Raw genomic sequence first — 18919 nt, forward strand, 5'->3', positions numbered from 1 at the left:
ATCCTCATTGTGATTCGAGGGTTGTTAGTGGAGTATTTTTCGAACTAGGTAAGATGATTTGAATTTATTCTCCATGAAAGGATTTGTGGATCTTCTTGAGGTATATGATTATCAAGAAGAGTGACATATTTTGATCTCTTTATGAATATTCCATGAATTTATGAAATTTTCAAGATGCATTTCAAGGGAATCTTCCAAAAAATCCCAACTGAAATAGAACTCGTCTTGTAGAATCCAACAAAATTTCGATGTCTACAAATGCCTCCACTGCATGGCTTGTCGGAGTGTAGAGTTGATGAAGCTCAAAGACGAGGCTTGAAATAGGTACTCTTCCACTTTTACGATTTTGTGGCTTCAGATTTGCATATTTGATTTTTGAGACAAGAGATGAAGGACAGATTTGGTCCCACTACGTGCCAATTTGTTTGCAACAAATTTTAAAGTGATGAAAAATAAATTACAATCACAAAAATAATTAAAGAAATAAGAATATTTTATTGATAAATAGTGTGGGTACAATTCTGTTCATTCCCTTGATTCTTCTCTTCTAAAATTTATCCGTGATTTGAGGGTCATTGTGGCGTATTTCTCGAACGTAGGATGATTTGAATTTGATCTCCATTGTGATTCGAGGGTCGTTAGTGGCGTATTTCACAACTAGCTAGGATGATTTGAACTTGATCTCCACGAAAGGATTTGGTGGATCTTTTTGAAATATTTGATTGTCAAGAAGAGTTTGACATATTTTGATCTCTTAATGAATATTCCATGAATTTATGGAATTTTTGAGATGTCTTTTCAATGGAATATAATACCTTTTATATAGGCATGAATTAGGGTTTAGGATAGAGTAGCTTTCAAGAAACCCCAACATAAATAGAATTCGTCTTGTAGAGTCCTACAAAATATCGATGTCTATGTATATTTCTTGTCCTCTGTATAGTTAAAGTATCCTAGTTACGTTGGTGAAATCCGGAAAGAAATTGGTCAATTTTGGGCATAGAATTGGCTATGTTAATTTTTATTATAATTAATACAACATAACACTATTTTATAAACAATGATTTCATCTTAACATATCACGACATATTATTACCTTAATTAAATTACCATTGATTTTTTAAAAGTTGAGCTAATGGACCACACAAAAATCAAGGGAATTTTTTGGAGTAGGTGCAACTAGCTGAGCAGGAGTCTAGGTGGAATTTTTCAAAGCTACAGGACAATCCCTAAGGTGATGCCCCAACTGACCACACCGAAAACACCCTCCGGTCAAAACAAGGCAATGGCCTACATGTGATCTGCCGAAGGGCTGACAAGATGGACAAGTGGCATACATTTTCCAAAATTACAATGTCTCTATGATGCTGGTGGTTTTTGAGTACCCTGTTTATGATTTGGCTGGTATGTGGACTGTGAGACTATATCCATTCCTTCTTGAGAGCCCAGTTGTCGTCTTCCCTGACTCCCTATTTTGTGACTTGCACTACGATCACCGCCGAAAGAACCCCCTATCTTGGCCTTCTTACGTGCATCAAAAGGCTTCTCGCTCTTCCGAACCTTGTTTTCAATCTTTCTAGCAAGGTCAACTATACCCGAGTAGGTCAACATACTCATATTTAAGGCTACTGCATTGAATAAATGACTGACCAATCCACTCACGAACCGATGAACTCTAGCTAGTTCATTGGGTACTAAGTAAGAAGCATATCTAGCCGGTTTGCAGAATTTGGTGTTATAGGTTGAGGCATCCATATCTGGAGTTTGTACCAACCTCTCAAACTAAGTTGCATACTTTTGCCTCTGACTGTCAGGAAGAAAATGATGCATAAACAACTTAGTGAACTTATCCCACTTTACAGGTACTGCTCCAGCAGGTCGACTAAGAAATATGATCACATACCATGTGTTAGCCATGTCCTCGAGTTTGTAAGCCGCAAGATCCACAACTCTCTCACTAGAACATCTTAGCGCTCGTAACGCCTTAAATGTCCCATCTAAGAAACCTTAAGGATCAGCTGAACTATCAGAACCTGTGAACCTTGGTGATTTCAACTTCAAGAACTCTTGCAAGGATACTTCTTTATTTCCAAAATTACAAGTCCTTGCAGGTGCCTGAAGTGGTGAGCAGGTGCCTGAAGTTGTGCTTGACCAACCCTCTCATGTCTATCCATTCTATCGACCAAACTCTCGAAGACCCTCTTCATGGAGGTGAGTGCTTCAGCAATAGCATTCTCATATGATGGTAGAGGTTTGCTAGCACTCATTTTAGGAGTGACTTCTCTTGAAATTCTAGTAATAGTAGTAAAATTTTCTGTGATGGCACTATGACCCCTACCTCGGCCCGTTCTGCGAGCTCTGCCCTTTCCCCTAACTAAGGAAGTTGGTTGCCTAGCCGAGGTAATGTTAGGTGCCTGGGGAGAACCTATGATAGCTCTTTCATTAGATAATTGAGTTGGAGCCATCTTGTTAACAAATAAAATGATGTTAGATTCATCTAGTTGTCATAAAATGCCACACGCGTAAGTAGGAATAAGAAGAAAATATAAGATACATCCTATCACGTCATCACAGAATCACGATTATAAGAATGGCTGGCAACATAACCATAATTGAGATTCTACTAATAACGAGTTCTCTATAAGTCACAGGAAAAACCTAAGCTTTGATATCAACTTTGTCACGACCCAATTAAAGACCGCAACTGGTGTAAAAAGGGAGGGGGGAATCCCAAAGCAAGCCTTACCAGAATTCTATAGAAAATAGAGCAGAGTTTCCTCTATTTTTGGTCCTATGTAAATTTTACCTATCTCAGAATTAAGCAACACAACTAAATAACATCTCCAAAACATAATGCAATATTCGTTATCAATCCATTCGCCATGCAATAATACTAATTTATCTCCAAAATATGGAAAATACTTTAAAATTAGTCACACATCTATAATGAAGAAGAATACTCATGAATCAACAAGGAATGACTATGGAGCAACTCTACGAGTTCAAAGAAATGTTCATAACAAATGAATATAATGATGTCGCGTGAACAAGTGCGGGCTCACCATGGATTTCCAACTCGTTAGCTCTAGTTAATGAAATCCTCTCCAACATCACCTGTGTTCACTATAAAAACATTTAGCGGGGAGTGAGACGCTAACTAAGTGAGTAATAACAATGAACGACAACCGTTTCAGTGAGGGACAAGTCAGAAACCATGCAAGTATGATTATCAATATCATGAAAATGAATGATCTTTCAAAAACGGTAATAATTATCAACCATGTATGTTTCATATAAATAGAATCAACTCAACCATTTAGAAATAAAATCAATAAACACTTTTATATAAAATATAATATTTGGGAGGTTTCCGAGAATAAATCATGTAATCAGTGTGGCCCTCTCATAAATGAGTCAAATATTCATATCAGTAGATCCCTTCTTGAGGATATCGGTAACAGTATGCTAGTTCTACCTTCCCACTAGCGAGGGCTATATTGATAATCTATAAATACAAGGTGCACTAGGTCTAACGAACCCGCTATTAGCTACGGGATCCATCAAGGTCTACTCCTATTAGTACTTTTCTTTATAAACGGTAGAAGCATTTCCAAAATATTACAAGGCATCCAAGTTCTTACCAATTCATATAATATAAGACTTTAACGGAGAACAAATGTCAAAATACTATTTTTCAAGCAAATATTAAATCCTTTCCACAACGGAAATCACGTCTCAATTTTCAATAAACATGTCTTATAATAGCAAGTTCATCTCAAATAACAATTTTGGTATCATATCAAGTAAAATACTTGTCCCACATGTAAATTCGAAATATTTGGTAACACATTCACTTTATAAACCATGTATAAATCATTAAAGTTATAAAACACAAATTGTGGTAAGATTACAACTCACAGTACTGGTGCTGAGATACAAAACTTGTCACCTCGAGCAATCTGTACGACTCTCTTCGATCAATCTGTAATCACATTATATCGATCTAGAGTTAGTTTCTAAGTTTAAGCTAATTCGATAACTATTCTAAGTACCCCCATCTTGCTATAGCTTAAGCCATTTACTATACAAGTATGGTGTCCAAAGTTCTAAGCAAAATCAGAGGATGGCAGACTAAAGTGTTGAGCTATAGAGGTAGAGCAACATTGGTGAAATCAGTTCTGCAATCACTACCAATCCACTTGTTGTATGCAATCAGACCTACTACTACTACTATGAATCAGATCAGAGGCCTTATAGCTGACTTTTTCTGGGGGTGGGACAAGGAGAAGAAGAAATATCACTGGGCATCATGGGAGACTCTCAGCTATCCTGTTGAGGAAGGGGGTATTGGTATGAAGAACATACAAGATGTGTGCTTAGCTTTGCAATACAAACAATGGTGGACCTTCAGGTCTAAGAAGACTTTATGGGGAGAATTTCTGAAGGCTAAGTATTGCCAGAGGGCTCATCTTGTGATAAAAAAATGGGACACAGGTCAGTCTATTATGTGGAAGCACATGATGGCTAATAAAATTTATATTGAGCCACATATACACTGGCACATCAACTCAGGTACATGCAGCTTCTGGTGGGATGATTGGCTGGGTATTGGCCCCCTAGCTTATCATAACAACCATCTACCTAGACTCAACAATACTAGAGTATCTGAATATATTGAGACTGGGGATTGGAATGTGCAGAAAATCAGAAAATATGCCCCTCCTCAGCTGGTGCAGCAGATACTAGACACTAAGATAGACTATCACCCTAACACAGCTGATCAAGCCTGCTGGAAGTTGACTTCACATGGCAACTTCACTTCTAAATCAGCCTGGGAACTAGCTAGGAAGAAAAGAGCCAAGACCCTGACTGATGGGTGCACTTGGCACACTAACATTCTCTTCAAAATGTCTTTTCTACTATGGAGAGCTCTGAGACAGAAACTCCCTACTAATGATAAACTTGTCCAATTTGGAGTAGTACCAGCAGCATGTTCTTGTTGCTACAGACCAGGATTGGACAATGTAGATCACATATTTGCTTCAGGAAATTTTGCTAAGCATATTTGGCAACACTTCTCTAGATCATGTGGGATAATGCAAGGGACCTGCCTCTTGAGAAGCATCCTGATGAAGTGGTGGACTGCCAAGTCCAATAATGAGGTTCATAAGCTCATGTTGCAGGCCACTCCTATCTTTGTTTGTTGGCATATATGGAAGAATAAATGTGCAAGTAAATATGGAAGAAATAAATCTAGTACTACTAGAGTTAAATTCTCCATAGTCAAGTACCTATACATGCTGATAAATACTGCTTACCCTTACATTAAGTGGCCTCAGAGCTGGAAGGAACTGGTTCCTATGATAGAACAGTGCCAACAAGACATGAGAGTGACCAAAGTTATGTGGATCAGACCTCCAGCTTCCATTGTGAAACTGAATACTGATGGGAGTGCATTAGACAACCCTGGGAAAATTGGAGCAGGAGGAATATTAAGAGACAACAATGGTAACTTAATATATGCCTTTGCTACTCCATTGGGAATGGGTACTAATAACCAGGCAGAGGTGCAGGCAGCAGTTATTGGCCTCAACTGGTGTCTCCAACATGGATATAATAGAGTGATATTGGAAGTTGACTCAGAACTATTGACTAAGTGGCTGAAACAAGACCTCAAACCACCCTGGAGCATTCACAGATACGTTACAAAGCTACAATCTTTGGTCCAAAAATTGGAACTCTTTCAGTGCAAACATATCTTCAGAGAAGCAAACCATCCTGCAGATACCTTATCAAAATGCAGCCATAATTTCAATGATACACAACACTTCTACAACCTCCAGCAGCTACCACAGGAAACAAAGGGCTACATCAAGATGGACAAGCTAGGAATGGTAAGTTTCAGAAGGAAAACTCTAAAAATGATCAAACTATCATCTAGACTGACCTATTTCTCAAATGTGTAATAGACTATCTATGTGTAATTTGTTTTACTCTTTATTCCACCTAGTTATCACCTATTGTAAGGGGAGAGTCTCCCTTGTTTACTGCTTCAGTAGAACTACTAACATATATCTAGAAGTAAGAGCTAGAGTAGTTGTGTCTTCTTGTTTATTTACCTGGTGCAGGTACTTTACACAGCTGCACCCTCAAAGAATAAGAACTTCCAACTACCACAACACACAGGAGCACACAGCAACACCAATCCAGACCAGCAACCCAACATCCAACACATGGATCCACACTCAACAGCCATCAAAAATGAAGCTTAAGTTCCAATTTTGTTTCCTGTTGGGTGCCTCTTTGTGCAGGTATCATAATACTTTGATCCTTGGATTGGAGTTGAAGCAGCTGAGTTTGGAGTTCCTGTACCAACATCTCAACAACATCACTGGCATATACCACAATACAGCAGCAATAGTGACTGCAACTGATTAATAGCAGTAGCCACTCAGCAACAGCAGGAGAGACCAGAAGCAACCAACAACCTTCAACAAATACACCATGCTACACCAAAATGACTCCAGATTGTTCAAGATTGTAGCAAATATAACTCCTGCAGAGCCCAAGAAGTCTCAGCTCAAACGGATAATTGGAGACGTTAGTCGAGCGACCTTAAAAAAGTCAGCCGACTTAAGTCCCCAAATGAAGCACGTCACAACTTGGAGCTTCCAACTTAGCCAAATGGCCTCCAAACTATGCAGGAATACAGAAAATACAATATTTGCAAAACCCAAGAAGTTTCATCTCCAACGGATAATTGGAGACGTTAGTCGAGCGACCTTGAAAAAGTTAGTCGACTTAAGCCTCCCAATGGTGCACTTCACAACTTGGAGCTTCTATCTTGTCCAAAATATCTCCAAATGTTGCAGGAGCACAGAAAATACAGTACTTGCAAAGCCTAAGAAGTGTCACCTCAATCGGATAATTGGAAAAGTTAGTCGAGCGACCATGAAAAAGTTAGTCGGTTTAAAGCTAACAAGCTTCAAAGAACTGTTTGAGGTCTTTTCCTTTCTTTGCTTTGTCTTTGTTTTTGTTTGTATGTGCAGGTACTCTAAGGAGCTGATCATGAGGAAAGGTCTCCTCCTGAAGGTAAGTTGCCACAACATACAACTGAACAATTCCACTATGAAGGCACCAAGAAGCTGGCTTCAGGTTTGCAGCAACCTATACTTCCCCCATATTTGTTTGGTTCTTTGGCTACTTGTTTGTGCAGGTCCACAGAGATCCAAACAAAGGGAGACAAAAGCTAGAGATGCAGGAACCTCACCAACCCCCAACAACAATTCAAACATGCTAGAGTCCACCCTTTATTACTTGCATCAGCCCCATTATATCCAAGCTACTTGGAATTCCTTGGGTGTCTATTTGTTGGTATGCAGGCACATAATACAGCAGCAATGGAACCTTCCAAACTGCAATGCACCATCACTTAAACATCTAAGCTAGAGCTGCACCTCCTACAGTAATATACAACAGCAAAGACATGGTGCAACAGGTTACAAAATTAGTTATTTGTGTGTTTGTCTTTTCTTGGTTTGTGGGTGCAGGTACTCTGAAGAGCTGATCCTGATGAATGGTCTCCTCTTGGGAATGGATTGCAACAACAAGCATCTTAACCCCCTCTACTATAGAAGTAACATGGAGATACCCAAGGACCTGCAGCAGAATATGAACAAACTACAGTAGTGGCTTGTTGGTCTTATTTGTCTGTACAGGTCCATAGATCCTCACACTAAGGGAGGCAACTACTTGGCTTACTTGGACCTCATCATCATAGCAATACTCCTATATACCAGGCACATAAGAAGCAGCAACTACATTACAGTGATGCAGCAACAACAACATAAAAATGCTGTAGAGATGCAGCACAGGAATCAGCAATGGGATTTCTCCTTTTGTTTGTCTATCTTGTGCAGGTACCATGCAGCTTCGAACATAGCATTGGAGTTGCAGCAGCTGAGAGTGGAATTCTTGGACCAACAACCCACACTAGACCTGCAGCATCTTAGCAACATCACCTGCATATCCTATATTACAGCAGCAGCAGTGAATACAACTGAGTTACAGCAGCAGCTACATTGCAGAGAAGGCAAAAACATGGAATTCCAGCAGAACAAGTTGGAGCTACTCACCAGGAATCTACAGCAGCACACCAAAAACAATTACTCTAGAAGTTATACCACAATACCAACAGCCACAGTGCAGAGATGCAGCAGGTTGTATGCACTGCAAGTAACAACACCATTGGAGACCTTTGCTTGTTTACTTGTTAGTGCAGAACTACACCAACAACATGGGATACCTGGGATGCAGATCTACAAAAGATTGGAGTCTTACAGGGGAACTACAACAGCTAACCTTGGAACTCCTCCAAAGTGCAACAACAACTACAACAACAACACCTACAGCAAATTAGCTGAGATGCAACAAGTGCAGCCTTGCACTTTCACACCTCAGACCTACAACATACAACAACTCTCAACAACAACTTCCAACAACAACAGCTTCAGAAATACAATCCAAACTACAGGGATGATCTGCATCTTGGCATCTATTGGGCCAACATGTGGAATGGCCTATGGTTATTTCTCTGAGCAGAGTATAAGAACAACAACAATTGGAGCTGTTTCTTCCAACAATCCATGGAGTCACAACCTGAAACAGAGGCTATAGCAGATGGTTTCATACTTGTCTTTTGGTGCAACTGAATGTATTTGGAGCAGCAACAATTCAACAACAGCAACAACCAAATACCCACAGGTGTTTGTTACTTTGGTTACTTGTCTATGCAGACCCACAAAACTTTAAAAGAAGGGAGGCAGCAGACTGGCATGCAGAAACCTCATCAACACTCCATCCATGCCAATTACCATGCTACAACAACATGCAGCAGCAATCACAACAACAAGCTACACAACCTACCAACAACAACAACTTCAAAAAGCCTTTTGGTACAGCTGGATGGTTATCTCAACAACAACTATTGGGCCTTCTCACTTGTTTAAGTCGTGCAGGTTGTATACAGAACTTCAAATGCATGATGCAATCAACAAAAATCTAGACCAGCAACACAACACCCAATACTTGGAGCCATACTCAACGGCTATCAAAAATGAAACTAGTTTTCAATTTTGGTCATCGTTGTGTGTCTCCTAGTTTAGTTGTACTGACCTTGAGCCTTGTGTTGGAATTGTGAGGCTGATTTTGGATTTAGGGAAAATCGATCCTCCCTCAGTTATGTTTTCTCTTCTTAGTCGCATTGTACCGAGAGGAGTCCTCTCATAGATTTAACGCTTTTCAAGTACATAGATAGCACCTTTGTATCAGGGATAAGTATGCCGACCTTAAAGCCAGCTTCTCATCCATCTTATTTTTGGAGGTAAGGCTTTTCATGTCCCCCTCCTTGTACTTGTTCTTTCTTTCTTCTTTATATAATAAGGAAAATTTTGATTTAAAAAAAAAAAGCCATTTCCTTGGCTATCCATTTTAGTTAATAATAATCTAACTTTATCATCCCATTGTAACTCTAACTAGTGAACTAGGAGTAACCTGACAGAAGTATTAAATCAATACCTTATGCCTCTGTCCATTTACATTCTCATATCCAAAGCCCTTTGATAAATCATATATCTTGTTACTCAAAATAGATTGATTAATATATATATTTCATTTATCTAATTTGTAACCAAAACTATCCTTGTTGTCCAATTACTAGTCTCTAGTCATCAGATTTTTAACACCCAAAGTTACTTATCTAGGGTAATAATCTTGAAGAGGTTGTAGAAAAACAGTAGAACAAAGATTTACATCGAATCCTGAGAATTTAACAATTTCTCTATATCGTTAATCTTTATTTTCTTAAATTCTCCACCTCAATTCTATAGCCATGGAATCAACAAATAGAAATTATAACTAAGTTTGGAAACTTACCTTCTTTGCCTTCTCCCCTTAGTTTTGAATCAAATTTCTTAATGAAAAATCCTCTCTTCTTCGTTCTTCGGCAGAAAGAACAAAGGCAACAGCTTCAACTTTTGGTTTTTTCTTTTAAAAAAAAAGAACGAAGGGTAAAAAGGGTCAGTAAAGAACCCTTCCTGAAAAGGAAGTGGGCCTACTCCCTTTTTCCCTTTTGTTTCTTCTTAAATTTTTTTTAAAAAAAAACTACCAATCAAAATTTGTCTCTTTTTTTATAACTAAAAGACGTATCTACCCTTATAATAATTATGGGTATTATATTCTCCCCACCTTAAGAAATTCGGTTCCCAAATTTTAAATATGTGTGTACATGAGGGATGAAACAAGTTATGATACTTGACTCACATGTCATCTTCTGATTCCCAAGTAGCATCTTTAATAGTGTGATTTATCCATAAGACTTTTGCAGACACAATTTCTTTTGATAGTAACCTTTTTACTTGTCTGTCGATAATAGCCACTGGCTCCTCTTCATACGTTAAATTCTTATCAATCTGTATAGTTGATACTTCAAGAACATGAGAGGAGTCTGATATATATTTCCTCAACATAGAGACATCGAACACTGGATGAATGAAAGACATATCAGGAGGAAGTGCTAAACAATATGCTACATCTCCTACCAGATCAAATATCTCATATGGTCATATATACCGCGGGCTTAATTTACCCCTTTTGTCGAACCTCATTACTCCTTTCATAGGGGAGACTCATAGAAAAACATTGTCCCTAACTATGAACACTAGTTCTCTTCTCCTCTTATCCACGTAAGACTTTTATCTGCTTTGAGCTATGAGAAATCTTCGTCTTATCAACTGGATCTTGTCCATAGCTTCTTGTACCAAGTCTGGTCCCAACGCATTAGCCTCTCCAACTTCAAACCTATTTATTGGAGAACGACATCGCCTAGCATACAAGGCCTCGTACGGTGCTATTTGAATGTTTAATTGGAAGCTATTGTTATAAGTAAATTCAACTAAAGGAAATTAAGCATTTGAACTACCTCCAAAATCAAGAATGCAAGCTCTTAACATATCCTCTAAGATTTGTATGGTACGTTCAGACAGTCCATCTATCTGTGGATGAAAGAAGTGCTAAGGTCTACTCGCGTACCCAATGCCTCTTGGAAAGATCTCCAAAAACATGAAGTAAATTGTGACCATCTATCAGAGCTAATGGATATTGGAACTCCGTGAAGTCAAACAATTTCATTCATAAAGATCTGGGCATATTTCACTCTACTAAAAGTAGTCTTTACTAGCAAGAAGTGTGTTAATTTTGTTAGTCGGCCTACAATCATCCATACAGAATCATAACCTCTAAGGTTTCATGGTAGACCAACCAAAAAATCTATAGTAAGACTTTCCCATTTCCACTCTAGAATTTGGATCTCTTGTAGTAATCATGTGGGTCATTGATATTTGCTTTAACCTATTAACAAGTCAAACAACTAGAAACAAAGTTAGCAACATCTTTCTTCATACCTTCCCACCAAAACAATTGGTCCAGTTCATGATACATCTTAGTGGAACTAGGGTGTATAATATATATGGAGTTGTGAGCTTCCTCAAGAATAACTCTTGTTAAACCACCTATGTCAGGTACATAATAGATTAGCATACCATCATAGTTGAAAGTCATCTTCTTATATTTACCAGCTATGACCTCCTCTCGATATCTACAAAGTTGCCCATCCTCATAATAAGTAGCCTTATTGCGCTCTACTAATGAATATTTGCCTTCCACACAAGCTAATAATGTCTCTGAATTTCCCACACTAAATCTGACGCCTAAGCCTTTAATTTTTTGCATATCTTTCTCCAATTGTCTCTTTTAAGGAGCTATATGTGCCAAAGTACCCATTGGCTTTTCTGGGATGGTACAAAATAACATAATCATAATCCTTGAGTAGCTCCATCCATTGACAATGATGAAGGTTTTGATCTCTTTGTCAAAAAATATACTTTAAGCTCTTATGCTCGGTATATATCTCGCAAGTCTCGCAGTATAAATAATGACTCCATATTTTAAGAGCGAATATCATTGCGGCCATCTCTAAATCATGTGTAGGATAGTTCTGCTAATGCTTTTTAATTGCCTTGAAGCATAAGAAATAACATGACCATTTTTTATAAGAACACATCTCAATCCCATTCTCGAAGCATCATAATATACAGTGAATCTTCCAGAACCCGATGGTAAGGCTAATATTAGTGTTGTTGTCAAACATATTTTGAGTTTTTTGAAGTTTATCATATTCTTTTATCAACTTAAACTTCACATTTTTCTATGTTAGCTTTGTCAATGGGGCTGCTATTCTAGAGAAATCCTGCACAAAATACTTATAGTAACTTGCCAAACCTAAACAACTGTGAATCTCTGTAGGCGAAGTAGGTGTAGACCATTTCTGCACAGCTTTTGTCTTTTTAGAATCCACCATGATTCCCTTTTTGGATACAACATGCCTCAGAAATGCTACTGTGTCTAGCAAAAATTCGTACTTAGAGAACTTACATAAAGCTTATTTTCTCGCAAAGTCTGTAACACCGTCTTCAGATGATTCTCATTTTCTTTCTGGCTATGGGAGTATATTAGGATATCATCAATAAAAACTAATACAAACCTGTCTAGAAATGGCCTGAATACCCTTTTTATTAGTTCCATGAATGCAGTTGGGGAATTGGTTAATCCAAAAGGCATCACACGAAACTCATAGTGCCCATATCGAGTTTTGAATGCTGTCTTGGAAATATCTTCCTCCCTGATTCTAAGTTGACGATAGCCAGATGGAAGATCAATATTTGAAAAATGGATAGCTTCCTATAATTGATCAAACAAGTCTTTTATACGAGGTAAAGGATACTTATTACGTATTGTTACCTTGTTTAGCTACCTGTAGTTGATGTACATTCTTAGAGACAATCTTTCTTTTTTATGAATAATACAAGTGTACCCTATGGAGATATACTTGGTCGGATAAAACTCTTATCGAGCAAGTCCTACAACTGTTGTTTCAGATCCTTCAGCTCTGCTGGTGCCATACGATATAGAGGTATAGATATTGGTAATGTGTCAAGAACCAAATCGATACCAAAGTCTATCTCTCGTACCGGAGGTAATCCTAGCAAATCCTCAAGAAATACGTCAGAAAACGCATTCACTACTGGTATCTTCTCTAAGCTAGGTGGTTCCCTCTTTAGTGTCCCTTACCATAGCAAAGAGACCCATGCAACCTTTCTAATTTAGCTTGGTCAATGGGGCTGCTATTCTAGAGAAATCTTGCACAAAATGCTTATAGTAACTTGCCAAACCTAAACAACTGTGAATCTCTGTAGGCGAAGTAGGTGTAGACCATTTCTGCATAGCTTTTGTCTTTTTAGAATCCACCATGATTCCCTTTTTGGATACAACATGCCCCAGAAATGCTACTGTGTCTAGCAAAAATTCACACTTAGAGAACTTAGCATAAAGCTTATTTTCTCGCAAAGTCTGTAACACCGTCTTCAGATGATTCTCATTTTCTTTCTGGCTATGGGAGTATATTAGGATATCATCAATAAAAACTAATACAAACCTGTCTAGAAACGGCCTGAATACCCTTTTTATTATTTCCATGAATGCAGCTGGGGAATTGTTTAATCCAAAAGGCATCACAAGGAACTCATAGTGCCCATATGGAGTTCTGAATGCTGTCTTGGAAGTATGTTCCTCCCTAATTCTAAGCTGATGATAGCCAGATGAAAGATTAATCTTTGAAAAATGGACAGCTCCCTACAATTGATCAAACAAGACCTCTATATGAGGTAAAGGATACTTATTACGTATTGTTACCTTATTTAGCTGCATGTAGTTAATGCACATTCTTAGAGACCCATCTTTCTTCTTTACGAATAATACAACTGCGCCCCATGGAGATATACTTGGCCGGATAAAACTCTTTTCGAGCAAGTCCTGCAACTATTGTTTCAGTTTCTTCAGCTCTTCTAGTGACAGACGATATAGAGGTATAGATATTGGCGACGTGTTAGGAACCAAATAAATACCAAAGTCTATCTCTTGTATTGGAGGTAATCCTAGCAAATCCTCAGGAAATACATTAGAAAATTCATTCACTACTGGTATCTTCTCTAAGCTAGGTGGTTCCCTATTTGGTGTCCCTTACCATAGATAAGAGACCCATGCAACCTTTCTTTAGTAATCTTTGAGCTTTCATAAGAGATATAATTTTACTAACCTCCAAGACTTGACCACCTTTAAATAAAAAGATAGGCTTATTGGGTATCTCAAACCTAACTATCTTTGCATGACAATTGACCGTACCATAGCAAGGAGATAACCAATACATGCCCATCAACACATCAAAGTCAATCATATCAAGCACAATTAGGTTAGCTAGAGTATCCCTACCCTCAATTCTAATTTGGCAATCACGATACACTTATTCAACTAATAGAGAATCCCCTATGGGAGTGGCAACAAGAAAATGATGATTCAATATCTCTAGATATCTAGTGAAATTCAAAGCAAAATATGATGACATATAGGAATGCGTAGATCCTGGATCAGTCAAAGCATGTGCATCAAATGAACAAACTAAAAAAATGCTTGTAACCACTGCATTTGAAGCCTGAGCATCCTATCTAGTGAGTGCAAAAACTTTTTCTTGGCCTCTACCACTATTTCCCTATACTTGATTTCCAGTAACACGATCTCCAGCACCTCGACCCCTGTTTCTGGTGCCAACAGTACTTGAAGCGTTATGAGTAGTCTAAGTAGGTGCAATTAGCTGAGCAGGAGTCTAGGTGGAATTTTTCAGATGTAGAGGACAATCCATGAGGTGATGCCCCAACTGATCGAACCGAAAACACCCTCCAATCAAAACACGGCACTGGCCTACATATGATCTGCCGCAAGTCTGAAAAAATGGAGGAGTGGCATACATTTCCCTAGAATTATGATGTCCCTGTGATGCTGGTGGTTCCTGAGTACCTTGTTTATGATTTGGCCGATATATGGATTATGAAACTATATACATGCCTACCTGAAAGCCCTGTGTGTGTCTTCTCTGACTTTCTATTTTGTGACTTGCACTATGATCGCCGCCAAAAGTACCCCCTATCTTGGCCTTCTTACATGCATCAAGGCTTTTTGCTCTTCACGACCCTTGTTTTCAATCTTTCTAGCAAGGTCAACTACACCCGAGTAGGTCAACGTACTTATATTTGAGGCTACTGCATTGAATAAACGACTGACCAATCCACTTATAAACCTCTGAACTCTAGCTACTTTATTGGGTACTAAGTAAGAAGCATATCTAGCCAGTTTGCAGAATTTGGTGCTATAGGTTGACATATCCATATCCGGAGTCTGTACCAACCTCTCAAACTGAGTTGCATACTTTTTCCTTTGATTGTAAGGAAGAAAATGATCCATTAACAACTTATCCAACTCATCCCAATTTAGTGGTGTTGCTCCAGCAGGTTGACCTAGCAATAAGATCCAATAGCATATGTTAGCCATGTTCTCAAGTTTGTAAGCCACAAGCTCCACATCTTCTCACTAGAATATCCTAGCGCCCATAACGCCTTGAATGTCCCATCTAAGATACCTTGAGGATCAGCTAAACTATCAGAACCTGTGAACCTTGGTGATTTCAACTTCAAGAACTCTTGGAAAGTTAATTCGTTATTTCCAAAAGTGCAAGTCTATGCAGGTGCCTGAAGTGATGCTTGTGTCTAAGCAAGTGCCTAAAGTTATGCTTGACCGACCCTCTCCTGTCTGTCCATTCTATCAACCAAACTCTCGATGACCCTCTGCATAGAGGTGAGTGGTTCAGTAGTTGCATTCTCATATGATAGTGGAGGTACGCTAGCACTCATTTCAGGAGTGACTTCTCTTAAAATTCTAGTAGTGGTAGTGCAATTTCCTGTGGTGACACTATGACCCCTACCTCGGCCTGTTTTGTGAGATCCTCCCCTTCCCCTAGCTGAGGAAGCTGGCTTCCTAGATGAGATAATGTTAGGTGTCTAAAAGGACCTATGGTAGGTTTGTCATTAGATAATCAAGTTCGAGCCATTTGGTTAACAAAGCAAATGATGTTAGATTCATCTAGTTGTCATAAAGCGCCACACGCATAAGTGGGAATATGAAGAAAAGATAAGACACATCATATCACGTCCTCACAGAATAACGATTATAGGAATGGCCGGCAAAATAACCATAATTGAGATTCTACTACTAACATATGCTCCATAAGTCACAGAAATAACCTAAGCTCTGATACCAACTTTATCACGACCTAATTAAAGACCGTGACCGGCTCAAAAGGGGAGAATCCCAAAGCAAATCTAATCAGAATTCTATAGAAAATCGGGCAGAGTTTCCTCAAATTTTGGGCCTATCCAAATTTATCTATCTCAAAATTCAGCAAAACAACTAAATAACATCTCCAAAACATAACACAATATCTGTTATCAATCCATTCGCCATAGAATAATACAAATTTATCTCCAAAGTATGGAAAATACTTTAAAACTAGTCACACGTCTATAATGAAGAAGAATACTCATGACCCAACAAGGAATGGCTATGGAGAAACTCTAAGAATTCAAAGAAATGTTCATAACAAATGAATAACTTGATGTCACGCGAACAAGTGCGGGCTCACCATGGATTGCTAAATCGTTAGCTCTAGTTAATGAAATCCTTGCAAATGTCACTTGTTTTCCCAGTAAAAACATTTAGCGGGGAGTGGGACGCTAACTCAGTGAGGAATAACACTTAACTACAACTGTTTCAGTGAGGGACAAGTAAGAAAACATGCTAGTATTATTATCAAAATCATGAAAATAAATAATCTTTCAAAAATGATAATAATAATCAACCATGCATGTTTCATATAAATAGAATCAACTCAACCATTTAGAAATAAGATCAGTAAACACTTTCATATAAAATCTTATATATTGGGAGGTTTTGAGAATGAATCATGTAATTGGTGTAGCCCCCTCATAAATGGGTCAAATATTCACATCAATAGATCCCTTCTCGAGGGATATAGGTAATGGTATGCTAGTTCTACCTTCCCACTAACGAGGGCTATATCAGAAATCTATAAGTTCAAGGAGCACGAGGTTTAAAAAACCCACCGTTAGCTATGGGATCCATCAAGGTCTACTCCCATTATTACTTTTCTTTATAAACGATAGAAGCATTTCCAAAATAGTACAAGGCATCTAAGTTCTTATCAATTCATATTATATAAGATTTTAATAGAAAACACATGTCAAAATACTATTTTTCAAGCAAATTTAAATCCTATCCATAACGGAAATCATGTTTCAATTTTCAATAAACATGTCTTATAATAGCAAGTTCATCTCAAACAATAATTTTGGTATCATATCAAGTAAAAGACTTGTCCGACATGTAAATTCGAAATATCTGGTAACACATTCACTTTATAAACCATGTATAAATTATTAAAGTTATAAAACATAAATTGTGGTAAGATTAGTACTCACAGTATTGGTGCCGAGATACCAAACTTGTCACGTCAAGCAATTTGTACGACCTCCTTCGATCAATCTATAATCACATAATATCGATCTAGAGTTAGTTTTTATGTTTAAGCTAATTCGATAACTATTCTAAGCATCCCCATCTTGATGTAGCTTATGTCATTTCCTTAGCTATCCATTTTAGTTAACAATAATCTAATTTCATCGTCCCATTGTAACTCCAACTAGTGAACTAGGAGTATACCTGATAGTAGTACTAAAAAAAGACCTTATACCTCTATCCATTAACATTCTCTTACCCAAATCCCTTTGATAAATCATATATCTTGTTACTCGAAATAGATTGATTAATATATATATTTCATTTATCTAATTTGTAACCAAAACTATCCTTGTTGTCCAATTACTAGTCTCCAGTCATCAGATTTTTATCACCCAAAGTTACTTATCTAGGCTAATAATCTTGAAGAGGTTGTAGAAGAACAGTAGAATAAAGATTTACATCGAATTTTGAGAATTTAACAATTTCTCTATCTCTTTAATCTTTATTTTCTTAAACTCTCCACCTCAATTTTATAGCCATGAAATCAACAAATAGAAATTATAATTAAGTTTGGAAACTTACCTTCTTCGCCTTCTCCCCTTAATTTTGAATCAAAACTTTTTTTTTAAAATTCCTTTCTTCGTTCTTCGGCAAGAAGAACAGAGGCAGCAATTTCAACTTTTGTTTTTTGTTTTAAAAAAAATGAACGAAGGGTGAAAAGGGTCAGCAAGGAACCCTTTCTGCAAAGGAAGGGGGCTGCTCCTTTTTCCCTTTTGTTTCTTCTTTATTTTTTATTTTTAAAAAAAAAACTAAACCACCAATTAAAAGTCGTCTTTTTTTTTGAAAACTTAAAGATGTATCTACCCTTATAATAATTATGGGTATTACTGTATTGATATTAATAATAGAACGTTACCCACAATAACGAATTTCTCTTTAACATCTTTAACCATCGATATTTTCCTCGTAATCTTCTTTAATAAAATAATATCTAATATGTTATGTTATGTTACTGTAAATATGTTTATTTTAATTTTAAAATTTTCAGAAAAAATATTTTTTTTTATAAATTGATTAAATAATGACTTATTTTGATCAAAAATTTCATTAACAGTGCTATACATGTAAATGACACTGTTCTAGAAAATAACCAAGAGAAAACTTGCAACGTTTTTGACAAAAAATATTTTTAAATTATATCCCAACTTAAACTACACCTTTAAATTATCCTTCTTGACAAAAAACATCCCTCAAGTATTTAAACTTAACAATTTTCATTCTTTTATTAAAATTTGTCAAAAAAATATTGGATTTCACACAAAAACATGTGCAGTTCACATTACGCTCAGTAAAAATCATTCTCTATAATTTCATTTTTCGT

Source organism: Solanum dulcamara, chromosome 4, assembly GCF_947179165.1.
Source record: "Solanum dulcamara chromosome 4, daSolDulc1.2, whole genome shotgun sequence".
Lineage (NCBI taxonomy): Eukaryota > Viridiplantae > Streptophyta > Magnoliopsida > Solanales > Solanaceae > Solanum > Solanum dulcamara.